The following is a 22,473-nucleotide window of genomic DNA, read 5'->3' on the forward strand; positions in this document are numbered from 1 at the left end:
TCCTTTGCCCATTTTAAAATTCGATTATTTTTTGCTTTTTTTTTTTAGTTACTTGAAGTTTCTTTATATAATGTGGATACAGCTCCTAGGTCATATGTGATTTGCAGATTTTTTTTTTCAGTCAGTATCTTGTGTTTTTGTTCTTTAGCAGTGTCTTTAGAAGAGTAGAAAATTTTAATTATGAAGAAGTATAGCTTTTTTTGTTTTAAACTTTATGCTCTAGACATGATTTGGGTACCATATCTAGGAACTCTTGCCTAACCCAGGCCATGAATATTTTCTTGTATGTTTCTTCTAAAGGTTTTATACCTTTGCTTTTCCATTTAGATCATGGTCCATTTTGAGTTAATTGTTGTATAAGGCATGTGACTTAGGTCAAAGTTCTGCTGCTGCTACTTCTCTTTTTCTTTGGCGTAGGGTATCCAATTGTTATAATACCATTTGTTGAAAAGACTTTCTTCTGTTTAATTGCCTTTACACCTTCATAAAAAATCACTTGACTATATTTATGTGGATCTATTTCTTGATTGTCAGTCTTGTTTAATTGATTTATAACTGTTGCTTCACCACTATCACACTATCTTGAATACTGTAGCTTTATAGTAAGTCTTAAGGCTGTGTAGTGTGATTCTTCCAACATTCTTATTTTTTAAAATTAGTTTGGCTCTTCTCATTTCTTTGCCTTTCCATATAAATTTTCAGATCAGTTTGTCTATGTCTACAAAAACAGTCATACTGAGAATTTGAAATTTTGTTAAATTTGTAAATCAATTTGAGTCATCTGACCAATGAATATATGTCTCTCCATTTTTCTAGGTTTTCTTTGATTTCATTAACCAGTGTTTTGTAGTTCTCAGCATACAAATCTTATGCATGTCAACTAGACTTATACCTAAATACTTCACTTTTTTGGTAGATGCTTGTAAATGGAATTTAAAAATTTTAATTCCTAATTATGGATTGTTAGTATAGAAATATAATTGATTTTTGTGTGTTGACTTTGTATTCCACAAGCTTGCTTAAATTCTGTTAATTCTGTGAGGATTTTTGCTTTTTTGTTGTTCGCAGATTCTTTGGGATTTGCTATGTATGTCTAGAAGAAAGGTGTGGTTTGTTTCTGTCTGTCCAAATTTGATGCCTTTTATTTGTTTTTCTCTTCTTATTGTACAGTATAGATTTCCAGTAAGAAGTTGAATAGCTGGGCACAGTGGCTTATGCCTCTAATCCCAGCACTTTGGGAAGCTGAGGCGTGTGGATCACGAGGTCAGGAGTTCAAGACCAGCCTGGCCAAGATGGTGAAACTCTGTCTTTACAAAATACAAAAACTAGCCAGGCATGCCAGCATGCTCCTGTTATCCCAGCTACTTGGGAGGCTGAGGCAGAGAATTGCTTAAAGCTGGGAGGTGGAGGTTGCAGTGAGCTGAGATTGCACCACTGCACTCTAGCCTGGGTGACAAAGCAAGACTCTGTCTCAAAAAAAAAAAAAAAAAGAAGTTGAATAGAAGTAGTGAGAATACACACTCTTACCTTGTTCCTGATCTTAGGGGAAAACATTCAGTCTTTCTTTGTGAAGCTTGATCGTGGAGGCAGGTTTCATTATAGCTTTTTTTTTTTTTTTGAGATGGAGTCTTGCTTTGTTGCCCAGGCTGGAGTGCAGTGGTGCAATCTTGGCTCACCGCAACCTCTGCCTCCTGGGTTCAAGTGATTCTCCTGCCTCAGCCTCCTGAGTAGCTGGGACTACAGGTGTGCACCACCATGCCCAGCTAATTTTTGTATTTTCAGTAGTGACAGGGTTTCACTGTGTTGGCCAGGCTGGTCTCAAACTCCTGACCTCATGATCCACCTGCTTCGGCCTCCCAAAGTGCTGGGATTACAGGCATGAGCCACCACGCCTGGCCTTATAGCTATATTTTAATAGGCTTAGGAAGGTTTTTTTTTTATTTATAATTTGCTGAGACTTGATACTGAATTACATCAAATGCTTTTCTTTGCTTTGATTGATACACTCATGTGGTTTTTCTTCTTTAAACTGTCAGTATGGTGAATTACATTAATTGATTTTCAAATATTGAATCAGCCTTGCATTCCTGAGGTTAAACCTCCTTGATTGTGGTGTATAAATCTTTTTTTTTTTTTTGAGGTGGAGTCTTGCTCTGTCACCTGGGCTGGAGTGCAATAGCACAATCTCAGCTCACTGCAAGCTCCACCTCCTGGGTTCACGCCATTCTCCTGCCTCAGCCTCCCAACTAACTGGGACTACAGGCACCTGCCACCATGCCTGGTTTTTTTTTTTTTTTTTGTATTTTTAGTAGAGATGGGATTTCACTGTGTTAGCCAGGATGATCTCGAGCTCCTGACTTTGTGATCTGCCTGCCTTGGCTCCCAAAGTGGGATTACAGACGTGAGCCACCGTGCCCGGCCTATTCTTTTTATATATTGCTAGATTCTATTTTTTTTTTTTGAGGAATTTGCATATGTATTCATGAGGGATATTTGTCTATAGTTTTCTTGTGATGTGTCTGTCTAATGTTATTGGTGTTTTTTCATTTTATGTTTTTCATCTTAAATGCTTAGTAAAAGCGACCAGTGAAACCATCTGGGTCTAAAAATTTCTTTTTCATAATGTTCTTAAACTACAGATTTGGCTGGACGTGGTGGCTCATGCCTGTAATCCCAGCACTCTGGGAGGCCGAGGCGGGCAGATCATCTGAGGTCAAGAGTTTGAGACTCGCCTGGCCAACACATGGTGAAACCCCGTCTCTCCTGAAAATACAAAAATTAGCTGGGCGTGGTGGTGCACGCCTGTAATTATAGCTACTCAGGAGGCTGAGGCAGGAGAATCACTTGAACCCAGGAGGCAGAGGTGGCAGTGAGCCAAGATTGCACCCCTTCGCTCCAGCCTGGGCAACAAGAGTGAAACTCCATCTCACAAAAAAACATACAAACAAAAACTACAGATTCAAATATTTACATGAGTACATTTGAATTATCTGTTTAATCTTTAATGAGTGTGTGTTGGTAGTGATTTTTGATAAATTGATGTGTTTCATGTAAAGTTGCTGAATTTATGTGTGTAGATATGTTCATAGCATTCCCTTATTATTCCTGTATTATCTGTGGTCTCTGTAGTGATATCTTCTTTTTCATTCCTCATTAGTAATTAGTGTCTTCTCTCTTCTTTGTCATTCTTTTTATAGGCTTCTCAGATGAAATATCTTCTGTGGTCATTGTTTTCTATTGCCTTTTATCTGTTTCACCAATTTCCTTGTGTATGATTTGGGTTTGTTTTGCTCTACTTTTTCAAATTTGATTTAAATGGAGGTTTAAATGATTAGTTTGAGAACTTTCCTCTCTAATATAAGCAGTTAATGCTCTGCATTTCCTTCTAAGCACTTCTTTATCATCATCCCGGCAATGATGATTTTTAAAAACTGTATGCTCAAGTCCCTCGGAGTTCTCTTTCTCCATGCATTATGTAGTCATATATTGTGACATTTCTAAGTGCTTATAGATTTTATGGTTATCTTTGTTATTGATTTCAGGTCTAATTTCAGTATGGTTAGAGAACATATTTTTGTATGCCTTTAATTTTTTTTTTAATATTTGGTAAAGTTTGTTTTATGTCCCAGGAGATTGTCTATCTTGATTAGTGTTCTGTTTGCTGTAGAAAACAGTGTATTTTCTGCAGTTGGGTAAAATTCTAGTGATGTCAATTAAGTCAAGTTGGTTGATTGTATTTGTGAGTTCTTCTATATTCTTGTTGGTTTTCTGTGTATGAGTTGTACTGATTTCTAAGAGAGTATTGTCTCAAAAGTTAATTGTGGGTTAATTTATTTCATTGTTGTATCTATTTCAAAACTTCATTGTCAGGTGTATTGAAGTTTAGGATTATTTTATCTTCCTGTTGAATTGACTGTTTTATGTAATGTCCTTCTTTATCCCTGATGTCTTTGATTTGTCTGATGTCTGTATTTTGATATGAATATAACCATCCCAGCTTTCTTTTGAGTAATATTTTTATGGTGTGGTTTTTCCATCAGTTTACCTCTAACCACCTACATAATCATATTTAAAGCGAGTTTTTTGAAGATAGCATGGAGTTAAATAATATCTGTATTTTAGTTGGATTGTTTAGACCATTTACATCAAATAATTATATTAAAGTATTACATTACATCAAATCATTTGCATTAGTGAAGGATAATGGCCTATTGTCTCATTCATATTTTTCGATTTAGATCAACCATTTAACGATTTATTTTTTCTTTGTTGCCTGACTTGCATTCTTGTTTCTGCTTTCCAATCTTTCTTTATTTGAAATTTTTTAGTATCTTATTTTAATGTATCTACAGGGACTTTTAGTATATCCCTTTGTTTATTTGCATGAGTTTTCTTTTTTTTTTTTTTTTTTTTTTTTTTGAGACGGAGTCTCGCTCTGTAGCCCGGGCTGGAGTGCAGTGGCCGGATCTCAGCTCACTGCAAGCTCTGCCTCCCAGGTTTACGCCATTCTCTGGCCTCAGCCTCCCAAGTAGCTGGGACTACAGGCGCCCACCACCACGCCCGGCTAGTTTTTTTTTTTTTTTTTGTATTTTTTAGTAGAGACGGGGTTTCACCGTGTTAGCCAGGATGGTCTCGATCTCCTGACCTCGTGATCCGCCCGTCTCGGCCTCCCAAAGTGCTGGGATTACAGGCTTGAGCCACCGCGCCCGGCCCTATTTGCATGAGTTTTCTAGGGATTAAAATAATCCAACTTCTCACAGTCTCCTTAGAGTGAATATTTTATCATTTATGTGGAATATAACTTACTATTACATAGGTATCCTCCATGGTTTTGTGTTACATCTACATTTTAAAGAACTCAAAAAAGAAGAATCATGTATTGGCCTAGATATTTAACATGTCTTTTCCTCCTCATGTTCCAGGTTTTCTTTCTGTACTATTTCTATTTGTCTGAATGACTTTAACAATTATTCTAGAACAGTCCTGCTGGCAGTGAATTCTCTTTGCCTTCATTTGAGAATATCTTTGTTTCACTGTCATACTTGAAGGATATATTTACTGGATATAGTAACATGGTTTACAGTTTCTTTTTAATCTCAGTACTTTAAAAGTCTTTTCGACTTCATTCTAGCCATTGTAATTTCTGTAGTCATTCAAATTATTTCCATTTAAGAAATGTGGCTTTGTTTTGGTGATTCTCAAGGTTTTTTCCTTGTTTTTAGTTTTAAGCACTTTGATAACGATGTCCCAGAGTGTGGGCTTTTTTTTGTACTCATCTCGTATAGGGATTGCTGAACTACTTGAATCTGTTTTCTTTCATGAAGTTTTGTGGAATTTAAAAAGTTTTCTGTTAATTCATAAAATATTTTTTGTGTACCACATTATTTTTCCTTTCTTTCTAGGATCCCATTGACATGAAAATTAGACCTGTTGGTATTGCCCCATAGGTCCCTATGCCTGTTCATTTTTGCAGTCCTTTCTCTTTACGTTGTTCAGGTTAGATGATTTCTGTTGACCTATACGGCAAGTCAGTGAGTCTGATGTTGAGCCTATCCCTTGAGTTTTTCATTTTAGTTACTGTATTTTCAAATCTAAAATTTTCTTTTGTTTCTTCTTTATATCTTCTATTTCTTTGCCAAGACTTACTAAGTTTTCATTCATTTCAAAAGTTCTTGCCCTTACTTAGAGCATTTTTATAATAGTTGTTTAAACTCTTTGTCAAACAGTAGTATGTGGCTCATCTCGTTGTAACAGCCGTGGATTGTCTTTCCCAGAGGAGTTGAAATTTTCCTAGTTCTTTATATGATGAATTATTATTGTATTATTTCCTAGACATTTTGACTATTTCATTATGATACTCTGGCTCTTATTTAAAGCTTATGGAGAATGTTGACATATATATTTTTTAAATCTGGCGATTGACCTAGTTGGGTTCATGTTTAAATTTCTGCTAAGCCCTTTGTGCTTGTCATTTCAGTGGCAGGTAAGGTTGAAAAGTCTGTACAGTGTTATTCAGATCTTCTCATGTTTGTACTACCAGTGGCCAGTCTCAGATGTGGGGTGGTGGTCTGTTCAGTTCTTAAAGCCCCCAGGGGTCCGATCCATACATGTGCAGTTTGGGGACGCACCCAGGAGTTCACAAATGACTATGTTGTTTCTCCCTCTCCAAAGTGTCTCAGTGGTTTCTACTTCCCTTTCCTTTTTGTGCTCCAGCCAGAAAACTAGGCTTTATTTACCCTGCTTTGCTGCACATATCCTGTGACTGCACCCACATGTGGGGCAAAGCAGCAGCAGAAGAGAGAAAGGAGAAAAACGCAGTGGAGTTTACTCCACCTTCTTGGGACCACAGCTCCTCTGATCCGAGAGAAGAGTTTTCCTCTTTTTATGTTTGCGAGTCCCTGTGCTGCCACTGTTGCTGTCACCCACTCTGCCACCTCAGAACTGCTTGTGGACTGGGGCTCATAGGAGCAGGGAGATGAGCATAGCAGAGAATTCTCCCTCCTCATTAAATATTAGGGGACCCATTTCCTTCTTTTTAACCCAGCACTAGAGGGTTTCTCTTGTAGCTCTCTCTGTCTAAGCCATTGCCCACTGCCCAGGTTTCAGGCTGCATTGAATCCAGGATTGGGAAAAAAAATCTTAAACTGAGCGCTGGTTTGGTGGTACTTCAAATTCTGGTCTCTAGTCCCAACTTCTCAGAGTCATCAAATAGCTGTTCCTTGCATTTTGGCCAGATTTTTTTGCTGCTCTATATGGGAGAGAGAGGGCACAATATATTATTCCATCTAAATGATTTTTCTTATAAAATGCATGTGCCTGTTATATTCAGGCAATGGAATGTTATTTAATGCTAAAAAGAAATGAGCCATCAAGCAATAGAAAGACATGGAAAAACCTTAAATACTTATTATCAAGTGAAAGAAGCCAATCTGAAAAGGCTACATGCTGTATGATTTCAACTCTGTGACATTCTGGAATAGGCAAGATAAGATCGTGTTTCCTGTTGCCAGGGGTCGGGAGGGGGAAAGGGCAGGAACAGAAGATTTTTAGGGAATTGAAAATACTCTGTATGATACTGATGATGGATACATGTCATTGTACATTTGTTCTAGCCCACAGAATGTGCGACACCACAGGTGAACCTTAATGTAGGTTGTGGACTCTGGGTGATAATGATGGGTCCATGGAGGTTCATCAGCGGCAACAGATGTGCCAGTCTGGTGGGGTGTGGGTCGTGGGGGAGGCTCTGCATGTGTAAGGTCAGAGGGAATACGGGCAATCTCTGCACCTCCCTCTCAACTTTGCTGTGAACTTTATAACTGCTGAAAGAAAAAAGTCTGTTTTAGAAAAATGTGCCAATGATTTTATATTAAAATAATTGGAGAACCTGGTGAATGTAGTTGAAAATTTCAGGTGATTTATTTAATAACAAAGAGGAAACAGAATTATCAAAGAAAGTATAATGCATGTTGGAAGTACATGGAGTAAATGCCACCCATTCCCTTAACTCTTTAGTAGTTAGGCGTGGCTCTTAATTAGCTTCTTCCATACATTTTTGGGATTATATCCCTTATGACCGGGGATTTAGTAGCTACTTTGAAAGATGTTGAAACTTCATGATGAATTTAAAATGTGTGCCACGCCTTTCCCATACATTTGTCAGGCAGCCTCTCTGTATATCACTGGGTTTTTAGAAAGCCAAGCCTTAGGATTAGTCACTGTCAGTGCGGGACTAGTACACAGGGCAGGCCCTGATGGTAATTTGAGTATGACAACAGCTGTATCACTCCTTATAGGACCACAAGTGTTTTGGGAGAAAAGCATTTCCCCGGCCGCCTGCCGCCTGCTGCGTGGGTGCTGTGATTAGTCACAATGTGCATCGTGCTGGGTGTGTTTTGTAGTTTTGCTGTTCCTGTAATTGACGGTTATCTCCAAATTGAAATTGTCTGGAAAAGCAGATGCCGCATGTTGGGGGATTTTAATTTTCCTGTGCTCTAGATGATCGGTGTCATTTTCATATTGTTAAAAAGTTTGCTGTCATTTTTGGTTTTGGTAGAAGGGCACGTGGAGGGACTGGTCTATCACTGCCTGGATTTGGAGACTTGAGTCAAGAGCCTGTCTAGGCCGGGTGCGGTGGCTCGCGCCTGTAATCCCAGCATTTTGGGAGGCTAAGGCGGGTGGATCACCTGAGGTCAGGAGTTCGAGACCAGCCTGTCCAACATGGTGAAACCCCATCTCTACTAAAAATACAAAAGTAGCTAGGCATGGTGGTGCACGCCTGTAATCCCAGCTACTCGGAAGGCTGAGGCAGGAGAATTACTTAGAACGCGGGAGGCAGAGGTTGCAGTGAGCTGAGATCACGCTATTGCACTCCAGCCTGGCGACAGAGTAAGACTCTGTCTCAAAAAAAAAAAAAAGGAAAAGAAAAAAAAAAGAACCTGTCTAAATATAGCATGCTTGTCTCCCCAGGCAGCTGGGAGGAGGGACCTGCGTGATCGTAGTTGAGGGTGCCTTGTCCACCTGGCCCTGGGCTCTCACTGAGCATGCTCTTCCTCAGGACGGCTTCTCAATTCAGCTAATCTCCGGATCAGATTCACCCTGTTTGGTGTGCATGTGTGTGGGAGTCTCTGTGAATGTGGAGCTTCTAAATTTATTTATCATTTGATACAGGTATTGAGTTCTAGTATTTGCAGAGCTGGCACCCAAGGCTGGCCACTATGTTTTTAGTTTAGAGATATGATTCAGAGATATGATTGTAGTTGAGACATCCCCAGAGGCCAGCTGCTGATTTGATGTGTCTCTCTGTTGTACTTCAAGCAGGCACAGAGAAGAGATCAGTAAATAGCGAAATGAATCTGCCCCGTGATGTTGACAGATATATCCTCTCTTACTTCCTAGTTCCTCAGAGGCAGCTTGGGAATATTGCTGGGTGTTCAGAGAGTATTTAGAGAGCCTGGGCTACAAATGGCATTACCCGTCTGCCCATCTGCTGTGTCTCTTGAGTGTTCTTACCTGGCTCTGTGTCCCCTGCTCTCACAGTGCCTTGCCGTGCTGGATCCCTGTAGCAACAGTGTAGGGGTGGCATTGTCACCACCTCCATTTGGCAGTGTAGAAACTGCAATGGGCAGAGTGTTCCACCCTTGTATCTCTCTAGCAACCTGTCCATCCCTGCCTCTAGCCCTCCGTCCAACTTGCTGTTTGTTAGTGTTTAATATACACACCATGAATTAGCCCAAAGTCGGGTGGGCGGGACGAGGGCACTGACTCTTGCTGCATTTGAGCTGAAGTATCAGAGAGAAATTACCCCATCATCACTGTGTGCTCAACAGTCCTGTCTTCAGTTTTTAAAGATATATTTTTTAACTTTTGATTTTGGAATAATGAAAAATTCCCACATCGTCTTCATCTAGATGCCACAGATGTTAACAGGTATGTTTGCTTTATTCTCTCTCTCCTTCCCTCGCAAGCACATGTGTGTGTTTACACTTGTGCACGCACACACACACACAGACAGATGCATACACATACATTCTCTCTCAGAGCAAGGCACACGTATTCATGAACTCACCCTCAGGCTTCTGTGAGAGCAGCCTAGCCCATTTTCACTTAGCTGGTCATTGGCTTGGGTCCCTGCGCATGTGTGGCATCATGGAAACAGGGAAGGCCTTGTCCTGTGCCTTGGCAATGAGCGTCCCCGGCCTGGCTCTGGGAAGGATGGCTGGCCTGTGATCCTGCCCTCCAGGTGCTGCTTTGGCAGAGGTTGATGATGGGGCCTCAGTGGGGCTGGTGTGAGGACAGGAGGGCTGTATCACTGTCTCCTGGTCCTCACCATCTGTGTGTTCGCTGCTCCCAGATGAATCTCCTTTTCTGTGGTGCCCTCTCCTACATTTCACAGCTCTTATCTGGTCAAATCTTATGAGCCTCAGCTGACTCCTCTCCCTTGTATGGTAAAAGCCACCTCTGAACCCTTCCCTTTCTGGCCCTGGACACCCTTAAGGGCCAGCCAATACCAGCGTCCAGCTTTCCAGAATGCCCTTGGGTTTTCTTCCCATCTCCTAGAGGTGTCTTCCTTCTTACCTGCCTGCTCACTCTGCAAGGCCTGCTCACATCTCCCCTTTGTCCCACACAGCTGCAGCTCCCAGCCCACCCCAGCTCAGCCCTGGCAGTGTTTACTGCGGAGAGTGGCTTGTGTCTGTGTCTCCTTTCATCTCCTTCACCTTGTGCAGTCCCTGGTGGGTTGGAGGTGTTCCTTAAAGCTTCTGGAAGGTTTGAACGATAAATGACAAGGACTGGTGTTAGCAAGAGGGGAAGGAAAAGCCTGAAAAGCAAGAAAGCCCACAGTGGATAGGGCCTGTGGCAGGCAAGACCATCTGCGTGCGGTCCCTGGGTATGGCCTGTCCCTACCCCGAGGAGCTTCCACGGGGTGACCCCTTTCCTAGAAGCTCAGGTCTCATTCGCCTTTCCCAGAAGGAACCCCAGGGCAGGACTCCCAGGAAGCCACAGCAGAACCAATGTTCATCGTTCTTGGTGCTGCTGCCTTTTACTGCCACGACAGTCCCCAGCCTCCCTGGAACAGTTACTCATGGATTAAGGAATGTCTGAGAACAGCTTCAAAATGTGCTGTGCATGAGTGCTGTCACCCAGCCCAGATCTGCGAATGCCAATTAAAATGGGTTCCTTAGAATTCCTGTGTTATTGTAAACAGAAGTTGCATGGTCCCAGAGCCTAAGTGCACATCTTCATTTATGAGCTTGATATTTATTTCTTCAAACAATTCTTCCCACAATGTTTATCATTTGGAAAAGCCAAAGGGCGTTTGTAGGAAAAAGGAGGAGGCTCATTTCCATTGAAGAGTAAATATAAGGAAGATAAGGGCTTCTTTATTAAAACAGACAACCTCACAAAACCCTAGCAGAGCAGGTCAGAGGAAAAGAAAAAAAGCAGGGGAGAGAGAGGCCGTACAGCCTCTGGTCAGGCTGTGGAAACATTCTCACCAAACAGCATAGAGACAGGGGCCTTGATTTTCCACCGTGAGGGGAAGGTGGAATCACCAGCCTTCTGGGCTCTGTGTTTTCACCTTCCTTGGGACAGGCCTGCTGGGTGGGCTGTGTGCAGAGCTCACGGAACACTCGCGGCTTTTGGTGGCTGGTGGTGGCTGGTGGTGGCTGGTGGCGGCTGGTGGTGGCTGGTGGCAGCTGATACCAGTGGCAGTGGTGGTGGCGGCAGGTGGAGCTGGAGTGCACCCTTGCTGGGGGCGCCTTGAGGGAGACCCAGGGGAGAATTCCCCCCAGATCTGCTCTGCATGGGCTGCGGTGACCACACGTGACTGGGGAGCTGGGACCTCAGAACAGCCAGGCCCTGTCAGACAGAACTGGAGGCAGTGGTTTCCCAGCAATCAAAAACAAATCCTAATTGTAAAAAGGGAGTGCTGAACCTTGCATTACTGGCAGAGGGGGGAAAAAAAACAGGAGGATGGAGGGGACTTGTGCCTCAAAACTTGAATACAGATTCAGCCTTGTTCTTGCCTCTCCCTTGGGTCCTTTGCAGGAGGGCAGCCTGGACACTGTACAGCTGGCCCCTCCTCAGCCAGCCCTTGCGCTTCTCCCCTCCAGCCCGCAGGGGCGACCCCTTTCTCTTATGTGCAGAGCAGAACAAACATGGAGCTGCTCCGTGTGCGTCCCTCACCTGTCTTGAGCTTCTCCCGTCCTCTTCAGCCCTGTCTTTGTTGCTTCTCACTGCTCTGTCTCCCTGGAAGATGGGGATTCAGGCTACAAAGAGTTGAAATGCACGGCCAGCTGATTTGTATTTTCATTTGTTAATTTTAGTGTTTCCCACTTTAGACAGAGCCATGTACGTAAAAATGCAGACCTAAAAATCAGGTCAAATTATTGCTATCAGAGAATTCTTTTTACTGAAAGTATCTCAGAAATCCCTGAAAGTATTTCAGATTCCCAAATGCTGATCTTCTATCTTATATTTTAAAACATGACTGGTTTGCAAAAATTAACACTTACACTGGTGTTTTCTAGAATACATCTGTTGTACAAGGCATGGCATCCCTGAACTTGGAGTTTTCCTATGAAAGTCATTTGTTGAATGAAAATCCTCCACTGCACAAATAGGAAAGGACATTTTGAGCCTACGCACAAAAATGTGCTTAATGATGGGCTAGAGTATTTCAGCTGAGCTCCTGAGGCTCAGCCTTCCATAGTAAAGTCACTGCATCTATGAAAAAGTGGTCTTCTGTGCCCAGCGCCAGACATCCACTCTGTGTGGTACAGTTCTTTCCTTCTTTCATGGATAATGAGTGGTCAGCTTGGCTGGTTTGTTTGAAAGCGAGGACTAAGAAGTGAAACGCAATCAGGAGCCTGTTGTGGCGATGGGGCAAACAGATAAAGGGGAGCTCACCTACAGCTGCCGCAGGGCCATGCCCAGGAGGACGCATTCAAGATTCTGGCAGTGATACAGTCAGCACTGGGGGACAATGGACAGGGTGCTCTTCTCCTGCGAGCAGGGAGGGTCGTGTGCAGTGTGTTTGGGAGGGGAGGTGTTGCAGCAATGCTGGCTGTGAGTTTGAAGTGCTGTGTGTGTACAGTGCAGGGAGTGAAACGGGAGGTGGCCCGTGTGATGCATGGCTGGCAGCTGCAGGTCCTGTGCTGGGGAAGGGGAGTGAGGGCCTCGCTCAAGGCATGGACTGAGGGGAACTGAGCATGCTGGTATTTGAGGCTACGATGTCCTGTGGTCTAAGGAGAGCATTACAGGGAAGGGAGGAGAGCCCAGAATAGATGACTGAGGAAGATCGCATTTGATGGATGAGGGGGACCCAACTGCTACAGGGGGGAGTTGGTGTCACCAGAGAAAACAGCACCGGGTACATGGACTGTGGCGGTTTGATGACACTTCAAAATACAAACACCTAAAATAGGTTTTATGAGGTGTTGGCATTCCCAAAACACTGAAGTGTTTAAGTATTTTGGGAGTTGTATTTAATTATTGAACAATTTAGGCAAGTTAGCTATTTTCAAGTAGGTAAAATTAGTTTGTCTCTCTGGTAGAACTTGTCATTCATTTTTAGATTCTTGAGTTTTAAATGCCAGATAGATCCAGCTGCTATAAATATGCTGCAGATGTAGCTGCCCAGTCACTCAGATAGGCAAGAACTGATTATTGAGGGCGAATTTTCAGTCTAACAGCAGAAGCAAGTGTCACAAGGTAAGTCAGCTTGAAGCCCTCATTCCCTGATGTCAGTGATGATTTCCTTAGGAATGTCACGGCAGATATGGGTTGGTTTGTTTGTTTGTTTGTGGTAAATGAGGAATTTTAGATAGTGGTAGCTGCTGTTTGCCCCACGTACCTTTGTAACAAGCTAGAATATACATTAAAAATTCACAAAGTATGCAGCTTCGTATTTTGAGATAACTTTCTTTCCTTTTTTCTTTCTTTTTTTTTTTTTGGAAATGGAGTCTTATTCTGTTGCCCAGGCTGGAGTGCAGTGGCACGATCTCAGCTCACTGCAACCTCTCTGCCTCTGGGTTCAAGCGATTCTCCTGCCTCAGCCTCCCAAGTAGCTGGGATTACAGGCGCACACTACCATGCCCGACTGATTTTTGTATTTTTAGTAGAGACGGGGTTTCGCCATATTGTCCAGGCTGATCCTGAACTCCTGACCTCAAGTGATCCTCTCACCTTGGCCTCCCAAAGTGCTGGGATTATAGGCATGAGCCACCACGCCTGGCTTTGAGGTAACTTTTCAATGGCCTATTATTTGACTTTTATTCCTAAAGAAGAGAATGATGTTGTTGTTGTTGTTGTTGGTATTGTGTTCCATAGATTAAAACTCAGACATAAAGAGGGGGAGAAATGACTGGACCTCTATACTATTAAGTTGTCTTTACCTGCAGATAAGAGCAGAATTGTGACCCTAGAATCGTGAATTACATGTCTTAGCCCACTGGCTTGTCTTGGGCTTTAATGCAGACATGGGGAGACTCCCAAAGTACAGGCGTTGGTGTGGAAATGCCAGAAAAACATCATTTGAAGAAATGCCTCAGGCCCTGTGTGTCCAATTTGTGCAGCCCTTTGCCTCTTTGAGTGTTTTAGAGGTCTGAGCACAATTTCACCGGTATTTTCAGATCTAGATTGGAACTTGAAGAGCCGTCGATTAGTTTCTTTCCTGAGTGTGCGTGTTCCCAATATTCTGAATTTTCCTTTTTAAAGCTCCAAATTTAAATGATTTTTTTCTTGCATTGCCCATGATGGAGTGTTAAATAGGGAGATAAATATTGACGATTCTTCTAATTTTAACTGTTTTGTAGTTCTGGCTTCCCTGGAGTGAGAATAATAGAGTAGTTGATGAGGATTGCCTCTTGGAATCAGACCGCCTGGGATGAAACATACACTATGAGTTGAGAGCCCTTGCCAAGTTACTAAAACCCAAACTCAGTATTGTAATCTGCAAAATGGGGATAAAATCCAGCCTACTGGAAAAAAATCATACTTTGAGTGGGGTGTACTTGCATGAAACAACAGGGAGCAGAGGGAACTGAAACTTGCAATGGTAGAAACCATTTATGTGCCGATTGGCACTGAGGATTGCTCACTTAGTTAAATGAGTGAGTTTAAAACATTCAATGCTTAAAAAATATGCATTTACATGTATTGAGCAATCTTTTGATAGAGGGCCATGTCCAGAATTCATTGTTTCTGTTTATTTGTTTGTTTGTTTATTTTGAGACAGAGTCTTGCTGTGTCACCCAGACTGGAGTGCAGTGACACAATCTTGGCTCAGTGCAGCCTCTGCCTCCCAGGTTCAAGTGATTCTCCTGCCTCAGCCTCCCGAGTAGCTGGGATTACAGGCACACGCTACCATGCCCATAATTTTTGTATTTTTCGTAGAGATAGAGTTTCACCATGTTGGCCAGGCTGGTCTAAAACTCCTGACCTCAAGTGATCCTCCTGCCTCAGTCTCCCAAAGTGTTGGGATTACAGGTGTGAGCCACTGTGTCTGACCGGTTTCAGTTTCTTTAAAGCCGACTAAGAGCATACAAACAATTGTGATTAAAATCTGAGTGCAGAATCCTGGAACTGATGATTTTTTTTCCCCCTCCTCAGTCTTTTTCAGTTTCCTCTCCATCACCTAAGTAAACTTTTATTGATTTACTCATTTTTTAAAGCAACTCACCTTTGTTTTTCTTAAATATTTAATGTAGGTTTCATGAGACTCATGCTGTGCTTTTTCTGTGCACCAATTACCTTCTGTAAAATTAACTAGCGGGATTAAAACAGTTAACCATGACTGACATAAGCAGTTTGGGGATAATGCAGTTGCCTTCTAGTGAGAATATCCCCAAACTGGTGAGAACAGGAGTGATGGGGCTTACTAAGGAGTAGCCCACCAGCTCCAAGAACCAGCCAGTGGGTTTACAAAGAGCAATGAGGAAAGCGTGGAATGAAGTGGTACATTGAGCAGGAGCCAGTCTAGGTTCAGGTTCAGGAGAGTATGGTGTGCCCTGCAAACTTTCCTGCTTTATCCTGTGGGTCAGGAGTCAGCAGATATTTTCAGCTTTGCGGTCCCTGTGTCTCTGGTGATGCCTCAACCCTGCTGTTATATGGAGGAAGCAGCCATGGACAACTGACACGCACTGAGGCTGGTGAAACAATGCACAGACTCCCCAGCACGGAGATGCACCAGGCCTGGCGGCCCGTCCCAAGCATTCCTGGAAGTAGCAGGGCCTGTGCAGACCCTAAAGGATGAAGAGGATTTAGGTTGATGTGGAGGAGAAAGACTGGCTTGTCCACACTCCTTAGCTCATGGGCCCCCTACTGTCTGTATAGGAATAATTAAATTGAACAAAAATAAGTTAATATTTCAGTACTATGTGCTGGGAACAAACATACATACTTGTAGATTTCTAAAATCTGATTTCTTGGTTTTTTTTTTTTTTTTTTTGGTTTTGATTTTTTTTTAAGTCAAATAATAAAATGTATTTTAGGCACATAGTAATTATTGAGTAAATTACCATCAAGTCAATTTTGACACAAAAAGATCTTTGGGTCTTTCAGAACTCTATTTGCATAACTTTAGTTTCCATATTTATTATTTCCCCTTTTAGCACCTCTGTTTTCTCTAGAAATATTCTGCCTTTAAACTCCAATCTCAAGGTAGTATCTGATGATGGTGATTAAATTTATGTTATCTCTCCCAGGAATATTTGTATTTGCATTATCTGTTTATCCAGTGAAAAGCATTGTCTCTTTTAAAAATTATTTAAGTGTAAGGAAGCTGGATGTTTTTGTCTTCTGCCAAAATTCACCCTACGTTCCCTTACCCTCTCTTCCCCACGAGGCTCCTGAGAACGCTGCCTGGCACGTAGTAGGTACCTCATAAGTATGTGAATGAATGAGCATATTGAGGAAATTCAGGACTCTAACCAAGAATTTGCGTCTTTGGAGGAGATCTTGTTTTGAAATCTTTCTTGAACGGAACTACCGCTATTCAGCACCTCAGAGCCAGTCTTGGCTCTGAGTTTTGCTATATTTGGGCTGTAGAAAGAAATCTCTAGAGTAAACATCTTCTATTTCCTTCTAAAAAGGGTGCATTTTCTTTTGCTCCAGCCAAGCCCTGTGTGCTCAGACAGGTGTCCAGATTCAGCTCCTGTCACAGGTTATACCTGGCAAAAGTGCTCGTGCAACAACACAGGTGCTTTAGAACCCAAGTCCATTTCAGGGCATATGAAAACATGTCCGTTGGGAACTTTTCAGAGCCTCTGTGTTTTCTTAACTTGCTGACTTGATGAAGTTCAGCTAGAGGAAAGGAGAAGCTGTGCACAGGTGGGGGTGTTATTCCCTGTGTCAGTTCGGCCGCCAGCAGGCTCAGGATTTTCTTTGGTGCCATCTCCTGCCACGTCCTCAGTCAGGGAGACAGAGCACCTCTTGTCTCTTGACCAGGGATTCTTGAATGAGGAGCATTGGTGTAACTGTGAACATCAATTTTCCAATTGAGGCTGAGCAAACTAATAGAAAGGATCTATAAAGAACCTCTAGAAAAGCCGTTTCCCTCTCTTCACTCTGGCCTTCATAAAGTAAAGGGTCCTTATGGCGAAACCAAGTGGCTGTGGCTTTTGCTGTCCTCTGGTTTAAGCTGAGTGTATCTTGTGTGTTTACCTGGAAGCAGCCACTGGCAAGGAGAGCAGAGGCCGGAGCAGGGGCAGGGCTGTGACACGGAGCCCACGCTCCTGAGCACACCTCTGCCCCCTACCTCCTGCTGGTGCGCCACGCAGACCTGCCTACTGCTGGACTCTGGAGGTGAGGGACGTTGCGTGGCAGCTGTGTCTAGGCCCTGTGCTGCTCACCAGCAGCACGGCATGACAAGCGCTGGCCTCCCATCTCCTTCTTTCCTGGGTCACTGATGCATGATGTGACTTAGGACCCCACTGCCATGCAGTATTCTGTCCCCTGTGTGTCTGCATCCTGGGTTATTCAGCCAGGCCTCTAAAGGAAGAGTGTTTGAGCCACTTCTGCCCTGCCATTGTGAGGAATAGATCCCCAACACATGGGCTTTTGTACCCATCCTTCCTTCCCTGCAGTTTTGATCCAGCAATTCTGAGGCTTGGTGGGGGGCTGCAATTTGGACAAAGAAGCACTCCCCACCCCAGGAGTGCTTGGGGACACAGCGGCTATACAGAGCCTGCTGCAGCGGGTGGCTGGGTACTGGTGCCTTTTGGCTGGCCTCCCTCCATCACCCTCACTTCCCTGGGGTGCACTCCGTTTTAAAGGGTTGGCACAGCTGTTCCAGCTCCAGCTGTGTCTTCTTGGGAGCCCGAATTTTTTTTTTTTTTTTTTTTTTTTTTTTTGAGACAGAGTCTCACTCTGTCGCCCAGGCTGGAGTGCAGTGGCGTGATCTCGGCTCACTGCAACCTCAGCCTCCCGGGTTCAAGTGATTCTCCTGCCTTAGCTTCCTGAGTAGCTGGGACTACAGGAACCTTCTACCACGCCTGGCTAATTTTTGTATTTTTAGTCGAGGCGGGATTTCACCATGTTGGCCAGGCTGGTCCTAAACTCCTGACCTTGTGATCCACCTGCCTTGGCCTCCGAAAATGCTGGGGTTACAGGCATGACCCACCGCGCCCAGCTGGGGAGCCTGATTAAGACACCTGTGTTCTTATTTCCACATCTGCAAAAGGGAATTACTCTACGATCCACCTGCTTCGCAGGGCTGTGAAGATCACATGCCTTAAACATATCTAACAGTGCCTCGCACAGAGTGAGTGCTTAGTAACTCTTTAGCTCAGCGTTCATCAGCATCACAGGAAGAGTGGTAGGAAAGACTTTTTGAGGAGGAATTGTCTAGTGGGTGGAAGTGTCCAGGGGGTGGATAGTGAGGCTGTTAGTGTAGGAGCTTGAGGGTCCAGAGGGCAGAACGTTGGCAGAGGCGATTTTTCCCACAGTGAAGGGTTACCATGGTGCAGGGTGCATTGATTGCATTTTCCTTTTAGACAGATGACTGGGAGTATTGACGATGCTGTCTCCCAGTCCTGGATCTGTTGTAGCACTCATTCGTAATAAAATTCCTGGTTACGTATTTGCCTTCCTGGAGTCCTGAGGAAGAGGTTTCTTTATTGAGAGGGAGCAAGAACAGTGTCCCAGATGGCACGTGGAACTGAGGACACCCGCAGTGGACATGGCGCCTGCAGGGTAGGAGGGAGGAAGGCTGTCCAGTCCTCATCTCTACCACCAATACCAGATACCAGGGCAGGGATCTTCCACTTGATGAGGTATTAGAGCTGTGGTCTCCAAAGTGGAGGTATGGGCCCCTATGTATGCTTCGTGATCCATTTGGGATAAGGAGGAAATGAATAAATTTGGGAAGATAATATTTATTGTATTCTTTCCAAAGTTCTTTTTGTGGCCGGGTGTGGTGGCTCACACCTGTAATCCCAGCACTTTGGGAGGCCGGGGCAGGCAGATCACTTGTGGTCAGGAGTTCGAGACCAGCCTGAGCGACCTGATGAAACCCCGCCTCTACTAAAAATACAACTTAGCTGGGCATGTGGCAGGTGCCTGTAATCCCAGCTGCTTGGAGGCTGAGGCACGAGAATCACTTGAACCCTGGAGGTGGAGGCTGCAGTGAGCCGAGATCGCGCTACTGTACTCCACGCTGGGTGACGGAGTGCAACCCTGTCTCAAAAACAAACAAACAATGACAAAAAAGCAAAGTTCTTTTTTTGTGTGTAATGTCTGTAGTGTTCTCAATATACTAGTAACATGTATAATATACTCTCAATATACTAGTTATATATATGTATATAAAATACAAATAAATGAATGTACGAAATCGGAAGTAGAGGCCTCAAGTCTTTGCGGATGGGGCTGTGCTGTGGAGGTTTTCTTGAGCCCCTGCTCACCAGTGCAGGTGGCTGTGAGTCAGGCCCTGCGCTGGTTTTGTTCTGGCTCATCTGTGTGCCTCAGAGGGCCTGACGCTCCTCAGGCCAGAGTGCATGCCTGAATAGAGGAAAATCTTTCATGAAGGTTTTCACAGCAGGGGGTTGGGAAAGGGTACCGGGTTTGGCGTTGTTAAAAATGTAGAAATAACAAGGGTTTCAGATTTTTATTTACTGAAAAATCAAAGTAAATGAGATACTTATTTTTGTTTGAGGTTTTTCTTCCAGCATGGGCCTTTGTGTGGCCTCTGTATTTATGGGGTGGGAGAGTGGTGGTGAGTGGAGATTTCTAAAAATTGGGAGGGTATCTTTGATACCTTTTGGGTTTATCGCAAAGCCCTGTGGAAATCCTGACCATGATACAATTTTATATGGTTTTTATTTGTAATCCTATGTTATTAAGAAGCAAAGGGGCATTGATGTCGAAATGTAAGTTAATAGGGGATGTAAAGATGGGATTCATTTTGCAAATTTGCCTTGGGACTCCTCCCAAGGGCAACTCCTCCAAACTCTGAATTGGGTTATCTTAATAAAAATGTTAGGTTTCTTGGTCTAGGTGTTCGTAGCACTCAAAAAACATGTCGGAAGAAAACTGTGTGTGGGTGCTTGTGTCCTAGAGTCCTTTCCTTCCATCCATTTGTGGGAAACAGCGTCAGCCCTTGCACATGCCATGTTATTTGTGTGGAAGCACTTGCAAGCAGCAGCCAGAAAAGCCGTTTCTCACTTTGTCATTTTTTGTTGTTTTGTTTTGAGATGGAGTCTCGCTCTTGTGGCCCAGGCTGGAGTACAGTGGTCCAATCTCGGCTCACCACAACCTCTGCCTCCCAGGTTCAAGCGATTCTTCTGCCTCAGCCTCTTGAATAGCTGGGATTACAGGAATGCGCCCCCATGCCCAGCTAATTTTGTATTTTTAGTAGAGATGGGGTTTCACCATGTTGTCTCAAACTCCTGACCCCTCAGGTGATCCACCTGCCCCGGCCTCCCAAAATGTTGGGATTATGGGTTTGAGCCACTGCACCCGGCAATCAGTTGATCTTTAAAGCAAAACTAAAAAGTCAGAAATTAAGTTAATGACAGCAGCTTTTGCCTATAAGACAGTTAGATTTCCATCTATATTTTACTATATATTTAGTGTCCATGCAGAAGATGAAATAATTTATTGTTTTGTAATTAATTTGCCCACATCTGATTGTTTCTTACAAAATTAAAATGTTTTAACAGCGTGTGTCACTAATTACTTTAAAACATCAAAATTTGCCTTTCTGTGTAATGAATATTACTAAATATTATGTTAATCCCAGGGGGCTTTTAAAGTTGTATATTACCGTGAAAGGAATTGTGAGTTGAAAAAAAAATGGTAGGGAAACATCAATCCACAGGATCACATCTGGCTGTAACTTTTGTTATAAATTCAGTGGTGGAATGGAAATCGCGCATGGCTGTTTCTTTAGAATGTGAGTTTATGTACACTTTATGTGGCAAAACATCTGCCAGTCCATGGGGACAGTTGATCCACATGGACTTTGAGCCTGTCATAGAAGCCTGAGAGCCAGGGCAGGGAGGGAGGGTTTGCAGAGGAACAGGCATGGGCCGCCCTGGCAGGGACAGGTGTCTGGAGAAGCCAGCCCACCCACCCACCCCTTCTTCCCCTCTGGGAACCTCAGGTATCTCGTCATCCAGGGCTTTCTCCTGGTTGGGGTTCTGCGGGTGGCCCTGGCTGAGGGGCATGCTCTCCCTTTCACTGCCCTCTGTGCATATGTGTTTTGGATCTTTGGACTGAGATAAGTTCTGTTCCCAGGGCTGCAAACAACGTGCCTCATCTCCACCTGTGACCTTGCTAGAGCAGAGGTACAGCCCGTCCCCATCCAGCCTGGGGAGCCTTCTGCCCTAAGCCCGGTGGCAGTTTGCCTGGTGGGTGTGGGTTTCTCTGGAACCCAGTTCTTCTGCTTCTTCCCTCTCCAGAGCTATTTAACTCCCAACCCCGACCTGCTTTCCCAGGTCTTTGAAAGCAGGTGTGGATGCAGATGCGGCACTAGCCTTGTAAAGCTGCAGTGAGGCTGAAACAGATAAGCACACGGTTAAAGGACTGGGAACACACACCGAAAGGGGTCAGAAATGCCCCGGGGTTCTGCTGTGTAGACTTTCTTGAGTGGGGCATCGGAAGTGCTGCCACTGGTTGTCGGGCATTGGGCTCCTGTTGCATGCCCCTTCAGGATGCCTTCACATTGGAAATGTGAGCATGAGTGACCTACTGAGGGCCAGAGGCCTCTGGGCGTTCTGGGATGAGAAGGAAGCTGCACTTGACATCTAAGGCCTCTTCCATCCCACAGTTCAAAATGGAATACATTTATGGGATATTTCCTATAGATATGAAATCTAATTTCGTATGCACATATGTATGAGAGAGAACAATATAATTAACCTTTGGTGTACACTTTAACATGGTGTATTTTGTTTCATCATAAAACCCACTTGCCCTCTACCTCAGCTGGTGGGTTTTGATGTTATCAATGTGCATTTAAAAGCATTTAGTTCATTTTTCCTCAAACGTTAGGGGCTGCTTTTTTTTTCTTTTTTTTTTTGAGATGGAGTCTTGCTCTGTCGCCCAGGCTAGAGTGCAATGGTGCAATCTTGGCTCACTGCAACCTCCACCTCCCGGGTTCAAGCGATTCTCCTTCCTCAGCCTCCTGAGTAGCTGGGATTACAGGTGTGTGCCACCATGCCCGGCTCATTTTTGGATTTTTAGTAGAGACAGGGTTTCGCCATGTTGACCAAGCTGGTCTCGAACTCCTACCTCAGGTGATCCACCTGTGTCGACCTCCCAAATCGGTAGGATTACAGGCATGAGCCACCACATCTGGCCAGGGGTTGCTTTCTAATTATATTTTGTTTTGCAATTATGTAAAACATCTAACTCTTACGTAGAGGTGTCCTCATTCTCTGTGCCCTCTATGGCTGCATCCTGGCTTATTCAGCCAGGCCCCTAAAGGAAGAATGTTTGAGCCCCTTCTACCCTGCCATTGTGAGGAACAGA

At 43.8% G+C, this 22,473-nt stretch overlaps 1 protein-coding gene across 14 annotated transcripts in view; it reads left to right on the top strand.

Moving 5' to 3' along the window:
- The window catches only part of COBL (cordon-bleu WH2 repeat protein), a 300,001-nt gene that overhangs the window by 31,059 nt on the left and 246,469 nt on the right, over nt 1-22,473 (top strand). For 2 of the 14 annotated variants that reach the window (XM_065541945.2, XM_074036557.1), the window contains exon 1: nt 13,144-13,212. The exons of 10 other annotated variants lie outside the window; for them this stretch is intronic. The gene's annotated coding sequence lies outside the window, so the exon portion shown is untranslated. Of the gene's footprint in view, nt 1-12,569; nt 13,213-13,619; nt 13,743-22,473 lie in introns of those variants that run through there. 2 more of the 14 variants (XM_074036558.1, XM_065541946.2) reach the window with 2 other exon arrangements.

This window comes from Macaca fascicularis, chromosome 3 (assembly GCF_037993035.2).
Source record: "Macaca fascicularis isolate 582-1 chromosome 3, T2T-MFA8v1.1".
NCBI classification, from domain to species: Eukaryota; Metazoa; Chordata; class Mammalia; order Primates; family Cercopithecidae; genus Macaca; species Macaca fascicularis.